Source organism: Cimex lectularius, unplaced genomic scaffold, assembly GCF_000648675.2.
Source record: "Cimex lectularius strain Harlan isolate CLEC.00 unplaced genomic scaffold, Clec_2.1 scaffold57, whole genome shotgun sequence".
In the NCBI taxonomy this organism is placed as follows: domain Eukaryota; kingdom Metazoa; phylum Arthropoda; class Insecta; order Hemiptera; family Cimicidae; genus Cimex; species Cimex lectularius.
Genome location: NW_019392642.1, coordinates 1434378 through 1446299, shown reverse-complemented (window position 1 = coordinate 1446299; position 11922 = coordinate 1434378). Strand labels below are relative to the sequence as shown.

At 33.0% G+C, this 11922-nt stretch overlaps 2 long non-coding RNA genes across 2 annotated transcripts; one reads left to right on the top strand and one right to left on the bottom strand.

Annotated features, from left to right (window-relative positions):
- Positions 1-2461: 2461 nt before the first annotated feature.
- On the bottom strand, positions 2462-8449 carry LOC112128169. The gene is made up of 2 exons (XR_002910886.1): positions 8252-8449; positions 2462-3241 (listed from the first exon to the last, which is right to left on the bottom strand). It is a non-coding gene; the product is annotated as an uncharacterized LOC112128169 (long non-coding RNA).
- A 92-nt stretch (positions 8450-8541) lies between these two features.
- On the top strand, positions 8542-9382 carry LOC106661988. Its single transcript, XR_001339804.2, has 2 exons — positions 8542-8644; positions 9079-9382. It is a non-coding gene; the product is annotated as an uncharacterized LOC106661988 (long non-coding RNA).
- The last annotated feature ends 2540 nt before the right edge of the window (positions 9383-11922 follow it).

The following is an 11922-nucleotide window of genomic DNA, read 5'->3' as shown; positions in this document are numbered from 1 at the left end:
TGTCTTTTACACGAGACTTCAATAAGCTCAGGGTGATTTTGGACATTGTAGTTCGCTTGGATAGGATTCGAGCTGGAGTACAAAATTATGGTAATCACGTAGGTGATGATGGGATTGGGGGTGTTCATTCCTCTAAGGTTTTCTTAAACTAGGCCCTTAAACTCTATTCGACCTGTAGACACCATATAAATTAATTCCTCAACCGAACCCATGTTCACTACCACATCATGCTTTTTAATTACATTTGGCTATCTGTTTAGGAGCATAGAGAGGACTTTAACTAAGTATTTTCAGTACAATTTCAAAGTGTAGACGTAAGGTTGAAGTCTTAATCATTTTTTTAAAGAAAAATCCGAAACACTATTTTATTAAAACAACTAGCTCCGTGTGCCTACGCGTCATGGCACACCAGAATGCAAATAACAAACAGATTGAATATAGTCTCCTTGTTATATAATTTGATATTTTGTTGTTTTGTAATACTAAATCCCACATGATATTAATACCCATTTTTGCGATAACATTAAATTTATCAAAATGTTTTGATGAAGAGTGTATGAGGTACTTACTGCTTACTTACTATCAACCTCAATGCTTTAATTTTGATTCCCCTTTAAATTTATTGACATACAACGAACATAATAAGACATTAAAAATAATTCAAATAAAGAAAGAAAACAACGCCATTTACTGAAAATTAAACAACAGGCAATAATCTCACGAAAGGAAAAATATTAAAAAATAGAAAATTTAAAGTTAGAAACAATATTGTATACTATCCATTATATTTCGTTGTCCGACTGACAAAATAACATCTTTCAATTAATTAATTTTTATGCAAGGTATTGGTTGAAATGAAAAAGTTAGTCACGAGCCGAATTCGAACCCAGCCGAAGGTCGATGATTAAGGTACGAATCACGCTCGTGACACTAACTTTTTACATTTCAACCAATACGTTACACATAGATTAATTAATTATACACTATAATCACGATAGAAAATCACCGGTGTTTTTACTGTTGCCACGCTTTACTTCTGAAAAAAAAAATTAGTTTGATGTACAATAAGACAGCCGACATTCTGAACAGAGTGAAGCCAGCTCGTTAGAACAAAGGGAGCAATTAAGGAAGTCAACAATATACCTTGGAGGGTGTTGCGAAATGTCGAGATATGATCGGTACCAAAGCCGTTCCGGCGAACTCCAAGTGGTGACGAAGCAAAACTGAATTGCTAATTTGCCAAAATGCCCTGGAGGCAAACAGCAGCGATCATTCTTGCCAACAATTCACCAACCATCCGCACGAAATAGTTTACGACGGTGACGTGCGCTCAAAGTGGTTGATTCACGTCAGTTGTAACACTTCCAGTTTCTAACGTACCAGACAAAATCGAACCTGATCAATCGACTCGATCAAAATAATTTTTAACAGTAGGGGTATTCACGATATTTATAAGATGTTAACTCCTGTTAATTCGAATTAAACAATTTCCAGGAAGATCGTGAACATCCCCTTCTTTTCTTAGCATGATAAAGGTTAATTTTTCCGCACTGCTACGCGTGGCGATGTGTAGGACCAAAAATAAAGCTATAACAATCCTTGAAAGCTTGTTGTTGTTTGTTTTGGTTTTGTTTTGTATTAAATTGTAAGCGAAATTAATCAACTCTTTCATTCAAAATGCTATCTATGCACTCGAAAAGTACTAACAAATGACACGCTTCAATTTGTGCAGACATATCTAACTTGTATCCTAACGATTATTTGGAAGTCGTGACATGCGGTCTGTTGTGACGTAGGTTTTAGAAAAACATTTCCTTTATCGATCTTTATTGAGATCATATTCAGGGCTCAAAGTGTTTGTTTTCCGTGTAGATGTGTCATTCCTGTCTGTCGTGTTGAGAGTGCCCAACGTATCCTAACGTCTAACAGCCGATATCTTTATACTGGGATGTATCTATTATGAATGAGAGTACAAGGATAAATCAGAAATTAACAAAATAATTGGTCTGATTTAATTAATGCGTTTTTAAGAATAAAAATACGTTTTTTGTAACAAAAACAGCTGTTAAATTCATGGCTGCCATGTTGGTTACCTACGCCCTAACGGATAGCAATGTGACTACATTTTCGACCTGACGTCTAACATTGGCCCTGGCCTGCTAGATCGAGCAATGTTATCTAGCCAATTCTTATAAGTCTGCGTCATCATTTTTCTCGATCTAACAGAGTTAACAGGGTTAACACAAAGATCGTGAATACCCTTAGTGAACAAAAATGGTAAAAACGTTAATTTACATTAAGGGTATTTATCGTTTATGGAAATTCTTCCATTCAAAAATTAAGAAGGGTCCGGTGTTTATAACCCTTTTCAACAATTCATACGGTTTCGCCTTTAAATCCGATCGGGATTATTGCTCGATTTCATTTATGCCCATCGCCCTAAATTTTCATTTTCATCGTCTTTTTTTTTTTTTTTTTTTTTTTTTTTTACCTTTGTCCCCGAACAAACCGACCGCGGCAGATTGGATAAAAGTGGCCTGGCATACACCAAAACGGGCGTTGAAACGAAGGTCGATTATTTGCACCCGTCATACATATTCACGGAGGGTTGTTGTTTGTGGTGAAAAGTGCAAACGTTCGCCCTGAAGAGCGGCAACCCTCAATTTTGATTAATCAAATTAATTTTCTCCTTTCTATTCTCTCATTTTCCAAGAAAAGAATGAAATGCGCCGTGTTCCCTCCAATAAATTAGTATATCATTTCAATTTGATATACACCCATATTTTTACGATAACAAAATATATAAGAATGATTTATTGTCCACATATAAATATAGCAATTAATTTATATAGACAATAAAACCTCCATAGATGAAAATTTCATATTTGGCAACTTTTCTTAGGTTACTAACTTCAAAATTTTAACAAACCCTCGGTTATTTGCGATTTTATTGGATCTTACAACAAAGTGAATTTTATGTGTAAATGAACAGATGAAAAATATGCGTAGTTTTCGGAGAAGGTTGCGAAAAGGGAAGAAAATATTGTTCGTTCCTATTCACCAAATGATGAACAGCGGACAAATTTTATCGCGAGACGTCATCCTGTGGTCTACGTGGTGATGAACCTGCAATTCCATCCATAATGATCTTCATGATGAGCATGCACTGCAGAGTCAAGATGGCAAAATGGCGAACTCGCCTGACTAACCAATCCAGTGAGCATAGGTAGGCCAAGACGAACTGTAAGGATCAAATTACAAACATATTTTAATAAGAATTTCTCAATTAACAAACATTTCACACGAATATTGTAATTAGTGGAATAAGCATAGTACACGTTTAACCAAAACAATGACCTTTATCTATAGTTTTCCTTTCAAATTGATGAGATACTGTTTTTCCAAGATTTTTTAAATCGGTTTTTTCCAGAAAGTTTAGAAATATAAAAAGAAAAACTTAGACAAATAAATACAATTTAAACATTAGGGGTATTTACGATGTTTGTAAGATGTTAACTCTTGTTAACTCGAATAGAGAAATGTCCAGTAAGATCGTGAACGCCCCCTTCTTTTCTTTGCATGTTAAATGTTAATTTTTCCGCAATGCTGCGCGTGGCGATTGGTAGAACCAAAAATAAAGCTATAACAGTCCTAGAAGGCTTGTTGTTGTTTGTTTTGGTTTTATTTTGTGTTAAATTGTAAGATGCCAAAAGTTAATAAAAAAGGAAAATTATAAAATATAAAAATATATAAAATTCGCTTCAATTCGTGCCGACAAACCTAACTTGTATCCTAACGTATTACAGCCTACAACTTTATAGTTTATGGGATGTATCTATTATCAATGATAGTATAAGGACAGGTTAGAAAATGAAAAAAGAAATGTTTGATTTAATTAATGAGTCTGATTTTTTAATAATAAAAATACGTGTAAACAAAAATCAATGTTAAATTCATGGCTGCCATGTTTGTTACCTACGCCCTAACGGACACCAATGTGACTTCATTTCTCGATTTTCGACCTAACAAGTAACATTGCGGCTGGCCTGTTAGATCGAGCAATGTTAACTAGCCGATTCTTACAAGTCTACGTCATCATTTTTCTCAATCTAACAGGATTTAACAGAGTTAACACAAATATCGTGCATACCCCTATTATTTTATTGTGGGGGGGGGGTCTGTGAAGATTCGTTAGTTGCTTGAATGTAGGCAGTCTCATATGAAATATCTTCTTTCTTTTTTTAAACAAAAAATAAGTAAATTTAAAAAAATATATATGAACGATTTATATATTTCTGAACAACAATATATTTTATTTCATGTATTTACCATTTTTCATAATTTTGCCAGCAGATTTGGCTGTTGTTTTATAATGGTTTTTCTCCAATAATGTTGTTTAAATCCAGAAAAAAGAACGTTAGAGTTTGGATGATAGATCAGTAAAATAAGAAGGTTTGTTAGAAATTCGTAGCCAAGTTTGAAAAATTGCGACGAAGACGTGAAACTTTCCCATTCACCAGGACCACCCTTTTTGATCAAATTTTGTTAACTTCTCGGAAGTACATCGTTGAGTTGATTGTCAATCCCCCCTTCGTTACAAAACAAAATTGGATGAACCCCAGCCATAGACCACTATGACTTTTTTAGTACACAACATTGCCTCATTGCCTGGAAAGTCGAAGTACTACTAAAGATTACATATGTACAAATTTATTGATTCAGATTTCTTGTATAGCTTCCTTAAAAAGTATATGATCGATGATTTTGAAAGTATTTGTTGATTTACATAGATCATACTTCTGAAGAAAACTTTCCAAAATGAAAAGAATAGTTTTTTTTCATTTTCTTCATCAAAACTTTATTAATGTAACGGTATTACATGTTAAGAAGCAGAATGTCATAGTTTAATCTCTTTAAATATCCTAAGCTGACATCGGTATGAATAAATTGATTGATTGGGTGAACTCAATTACAAAGATTTAACAATAAAATTCATTATAAAATATGTAGAGGACTTTTTTTTAATTGTAAAAAGCAGAGTTGAATATCATAGTCAACACATTTAATTCGGTCCAACCATCATTGAAATTTATATTTGAAACTGAAATAAATGGGGAATTGCTCTTTTTAGATTTATTGATCACTGGAGAGGACACTCAGCTTGTTACGAATTGGTATCAGAATCCCACCAGTACAGGCAGAGCAGTGCATTTGTCAACATCACACTCTTTCCGAATCACATTTCACAATTCACACAACCGAGTGTGTAATCTGATGGATAGAGCAATCAAACTAAGTAACACTAAGTTCAACGAAGAAACCAAAACAAAAATAAAGAGCCTTCTCAAAAAACATTGATATCCTTTATCACTAAGTAACAAGTGAATATACCAAAGAACAAATGTACCTGCATCCACCATCGATAGTGCTGAGAATACTGAAATAAAACATCTAATAAACCGAAAACATTAGTACAAAAAAATATAAAATGTTAAAACGTAAGGAACCTCTTTCAAAAATCTATATTGGGTAAAATGCAATGTATGCCCTAAGAATAATTTTGTTCGATTCGTGAGGAGCAGTCAAGAATGAGGTGGTTTAGAGAAACGATTTTTATTTTTTTGCAAACGTTTCGACCTTTATTCGGGTCATCTTCAGATCTTGGGTAAATTATAAAACTTACCTTAATTGGAAAAAATACAATGCAGATGTAAATATAAACTTTGAACCAAGTGTTTTATACTCACATAAAATATGGTGCTATTCTTGTGGTGTCGTATTGGTGTGTGTGAAACGTCAACAGCAATTTCACTCAACACCTCATCTGTTTTTTGTGTATTACACTCGTTCCCGCAACCTCTGGAATTTCTTACCTTACCCCAATCGGCGAGCCTGAACCCTTTCCTCCTTGTTTTTTATTGCCCCCTGGCTATCCAATTTAACACCGAGAATTGTTAATTTTCTGTTGTCTCAGAACATTTAATTTATACTTTTCCCGCCTCTTATTTATTTTAGAACGTTTCATTTATTTTTATGCTATTACATTTAAATCTTTATACATTTATTGTTGAACCAAGTATTTCTTACTCACAAAAAGTGTGGTTCGACAAACAAATATGACACATCAAGACTAGCACAATACTTTCTGTGAGTATGAAATACTTAGTTCTAAATTTATATTATTTACATTTTTATATTATATGTGGTAATTAGTGACCGCTAGCCAATGAATATTTGTAGATCGTGAGAAGTGTATCTAAAAATGGTATTGTTTTGTTGTTTTCGATTTCATGTGTAAATTGTAGGCGTGGGTGAGAGCTATTAAATGTATCTAATGTAGTATGAACTTGATCTGTGGGAACTGCAAGGAAGTTGTGGTATGACTGTATTTAGTAGATGTGTCATGATTATGTCTGCCAGTATCCGGCCTAGGTTGCTACCCATGGCTCATATATTAATGAAATGAAATGAATCATTTACATTATATGTGTTATCGGTGATGTTGAGTATGTTGGTTAGGTATTTTGTCATTTTATATGTGGGTGAGTTTCATTTTTAGATGCACTTGTAATGAAACAACCAGATGGCACATTAATCACATTGGTACCAAAAACCAAGAAACACAGATCGCTACCTCAACTTTAAATCACACCGTCCTCTTCATACAATAATAAACACGGCCAAAGGGTTATTTCACAGAATGATTACCCTGAACCATGAATCATTTCACCAAAAGAACATAAATATATACAAACAGATCCTCCATAACAATCTCTACCCTAAGCACATAATTAACAGAATAATCAACAACTACAACTCAACACTAACACATTCCACTATTACTAATAATACTACATTAAACATATCAAATACAAACAAACAAGCATACATTTCCATACCATTTATTCAAGGACTATCACATAAATTAAACACATTTCTCTCGTCCGATAACTTCAAAATAGCCTTCAAAAATTATAAAACAATCCAAACACTTTTTTCCAAAGTTAAAGATCACACACCAATAACAAATAAATCTGACGTAATCTACAAGATCAGCTGTTTAAACTGTCCGGCAACTTACATCGGTCTTACATCCGAATATCTGGACAAGAGAGTATAGCAACGTATCTATGATTGCAAAAAACTCAAGCAAAATCCTACAGCACTCGCTACCCACCATTTTGACAATTTTGACTTCAAAAATCCAAAAATATTACATACAGAACAAAACAAATATAAACGTAATTTCTTAGAAATTGTTTATATCAACAGAGATAAACACAGCATCAATTACAGAACAGATATATGTAAACTCAGTCGCAGCTACGCCAATATCATTAATCAAATACAATATAGATAACATACATATATCATTACATTACATTCCACACATCAAATACTTTTCACATATTCTAATTTTCCAACAATTTAGTTTTCCTTTTCCTATTTACCCTCTTTCAATATATAATCCTGAAAGGATAATCTGGCCGAACAATTACCAACACATTGTTCCCCTTTGTTCGCTTTTTTCACTTCAAAGAAGTCGACGCCTTACACAAAATTGTCTTTTATATACCGACTTCCTTCCCCACCCTTTCAAAACCAAACATATATAAACATAAAACAGTAAAATCTCACTGGCACTCTCAACACGACACGCAAGGGTAGCACAATTACACAGAAGTCAAACTTCTCACACTTTGAGTGAGTAGAAATACTTTGTTTGAATATAAAATATATTTTGCATTGTATAAATTCCCATTTCCACATCCTAAATGTATTTGTTAAATGTAAACATTGTTTGTAAATCCCAGGCCCTGAAGATGATCTCAATAAAAGATCGAAACGTTGGCACGATAAAGAAAATGTTTTTCAGAATCCTACATCACACCCGACCGCATCTCACGATATCTGAATAACTATCGATTAACGGTCACTAATCTCTACACACTTATAGATTCAATTAAAGTATTTGTGCTCACTCAAAGTGTTATTAATCTAAAATTTTCTAGCATTGTATAAATTCATTTTTTTCCTCATCCTACATGTATTGTAAAATTTAAACGATGTTTATAAATCCCAGGCCCTGAAGTTGATCTCAATATAGATCGAAACGTTGGCATAATAAAGAAAATATTTTTCTAAAACCTAAGTTATACCAGACCTCATTTTAAAATGTCTATACAGAGGTAATGAATTACATTAAAAATTTGTAATTTTATTTTTAAAACTATTGTTTACAAATACCTACCAGTAGTCAAAGGACGACAAATGCTATTTTTCCAAACTAGTAGCTCAACGCGTTAGGGATCTGTTTAGTATGTATCGTTCGTTTAAACGTAACAACTTACTAATAAATAAAGCCTCAGACATAATAATAAAAAATTAATTAAATGAATCAACGAAGGGAAACCTGAATACAAACATTGCGCAAGGGCACGTGATCGAGTGGCTGTTGTGTGATGAGTGGATTCGCAGGGGGCCAAATCTGAAAGCGCATGATACCCCGAAGAAAGAGGGGGCAGATGACGTCCACTTTTATTATATAAATAAAATTTCTGCAATTGCCTATCCACATATCTCATAGTACTGCAGATGAACACATCAAGCTTTAAACGACCATCAAGAAAACTTAAAATAAAAGGTAACAGTGATATTTGATTGATTGACTTGGTGATTTTTTTAACTGTGTGTAAAAACTTAAGAATACATCCGAGATTTTTGTTTATATAATTTTATTTTGTTTTAAATTTACTTTTTTAATTTTAATATAATTTGTGAGGAACAGTGTCGGATATATGCTAAGCTCAATAGTGCATATTACCTTTGCAGAAGTATGCTTAACGCCATAAATGAAATTCAATATCCAGGTTATTTCGTACGGTGTATTATGGCGATGTTTGTGGAATTCAATATTCCGATCTGAGAATCACGAGTTTTTAATATAGAATTTAATAAATCCCTTTATGAAAAATGAGCGTCATTTATCAAATTTCCTCCTCTTCTGTGGGCCGGAAAATTGCTTTGAACCCTAGCACAGTGAACGGACGATTAAAACGTTTGAAAATGTTTGTTTAGATGTTGGTTGGATCGAGTAGTCGTTTGGTAGTCGGTGGGAAAGCCTTGGAAAAGGTCTACTGGAGGACGAGCACCAAGGACTCCATGAAAATGATCAAAACTAGAAAAACTGTTCAATGCGGCGGAGGACCTACTTCGCAACCATCGGCTCAGACCACCGGCGGACCAACTAACTTCCGAAAATCATCAACACTCTAGTCGTCTAAAGACTGATTTATATTTTATTTATTAAGTCAAATTTGTTCAATATTCATAACCATGTGAACGATTTTTTATGTGGAATAAAATTATTTCTAAATTAATAGAGGATGCCTTATCGTATGAACTCACGCCGATACACTTTGATAGCAAAAGTTATATTTTCTATTTTGAACAGACTCTACTAAAAATTATTTATTTAAAGTCAGATTTCGGATTTTTTTTTATAGAAAAAAATAAAACACTGGAAGACAGCAAAAAAGTGCTCATCTGAAGTCCTAAAAGATTTTCTCAGTAATTAAGAAGAATTTTGAATTTCCAAAAGAAAACGTATTTTTTAATGTTTAATGAAGAGTCAAAAGCAACATTAGACTTGAGACATGTGCAGGTTTCAGGCAAAAACATTTTTAGGGGTCCTTTTAAGGAATGATTGATTATATTCCGTCTTTTAAGATTTAAGGTTTGATTTTACCACTTTGAGGCCGGTGATCTGCCTCAAAATCAAAGGTATCTTATTGGAAATAAATTAGAAACACAATTGCACAGGGACACCTCTATATTATTTCTTTAAAAATAAAAAATATATTTCATTAAGAATTAAGTTATATAAAAAAAATAAAACAAAAAAAGGATGAACTTTTGCTTACAAGCTAACAATATAAGAATAATTAGATACTATGGGCCGGAAGGGAAACATTAAAACAATAAACCTTGATAACCAAAAGGAAAAATACCAAAAACCATAAATGAAAATGGACCACACAACAGAAATAATTTATATTATTAAAAATCAAAGTGGATACAAATCTGATTTGACTGGCTTTCAGCTGGATTTTTTTCTTTAGTTTTCCTTCCAATGCCTAGGCTAGACTGAACTATCCGTCCTCGCTTTCCAGCTTCTACCATGGACGGGAGAGCCTGGACATAGTTTGTTGTTATAATATTGAAATAATTTTTGATTATATAATTTAAACGTTGGGGGCGTCGGTGGCCGCACGGTTTGAGCGTTGACACGGCGCTCATCACTGCAAGGTAAAGGTCCCGGGTTCGAATCCAGCGGCCCTGCATTCGAACCCGACATACTTAGTAATAGGCTTTTTTTCAAAAACACCGGCACCCCGAAATTTAAACTTATTAATTTTCTAGCAAAGTTCGTTTCGTACTTAGCGATTTTATTAAGATTTAAAACTGAATCTTAATAAAAAAATAATCCAGCTGCAGGAAGAATCAGTAAATTGCTGCCATTATAAAAATCATAAATGTGCCTTTTGAATAATTGAAAACTACTGCATACTTTTAAAAATGTTTTTAAATTCTGTACGTTTGACCATCTAAGCTTAAAATAGAGGGAGAGCTTAGTAATCACTATGCATTGGGTTGATGGTTTTCTAGAAAAAGTATTTTTTTATATTTTTAATGTAGAGTCTCAAGCAACATTTGACTTAAGACATGTGCAGGTTTCAGGAAAAACTTTTTTTTTCCAAATGGAAACCTGTCTAAAAAGGAATTCTAGCTGCATTTACTAAAACAATATTTAAAAATAAATATTGAAATAACTTTTGATTATGTAATTTAACTGTTATTAATTTTCTAGCAAAGTTCGTTTTGGACTTACTAGCGATTTTATTAATATTTAAAACTGAAAAATGTATGAAAGAATCAATAAATTGCTGCTATTATAAAAATGAAAAATATGCTCTGACTGGATAAGTGAAAACTACAGCATACTTTTTATAATGTGTGGTGATTAGTGACCGTTAATCGATATTTATTTAGAAATCGTGAGATGCAGTCTGGTGTGATGTAGGTTTCAGAAAAACATTGTCTTTATCGTGCCAACGTTTCGATCTTTTATTGAGACCATCTTCAGGGCTCAAGATCTTATCTTGTCTTCTGTGTAATTGTGCCATCCTTGTGTGTCGTGTTGAGACAAAAACTCTCAACACGACACACAAGGATGGCACAATTACACAGAAGACAAGATAAGATCTTGAGCCCTGAAGATGATCTCAATAAAAGATCGAAACGTTGGCACGATAAAGAAAATGTTTTTCTGAAACCTACATCACACCAGACCGCATCTCACGATTTCTAAATAAATAACTTTTTATAATGATTTCAAATTCTGTACGTTTGAACCATCTAAGCTTAAAATAGAGGGAGAGCTTAGTAATCACTGTGCGTTGGGTTGATGGTTTTCTAGAAAACGTTTTTTTTATTTAATTTTTTTTTTTAATGGGAACTTGTCTAAAAGGGAATTATAGCTGCATTTAATGAAACATTCTTTAAAAATAAATATTGAAATAATTTTTGATTATATAATTTAAATGTTATTAATTTTCTTGCAATGTTCGTTTTGACTTACTAGCGATTTTATTAATATTTAAAACTGAAAAATGTATGAAAGAATCAATGAATTGCTGCCATTATAAAAATGAAAAATATGTTCTGACTGGACAATTGAAAACTACAGCATACTTTTTATAATGTTTTTAAATCCTGTATGTTTGAACTAACTAAACTGAAAATAAAGGGAGAGCTTAGTGATGGAACCCCATTCACTGTGCATTGGGTTGATGGTTTCCTAGATATCGGACCCTGTGACAACAGAAACTAAGATTAAAAAGTGACAATTGACATGTAATA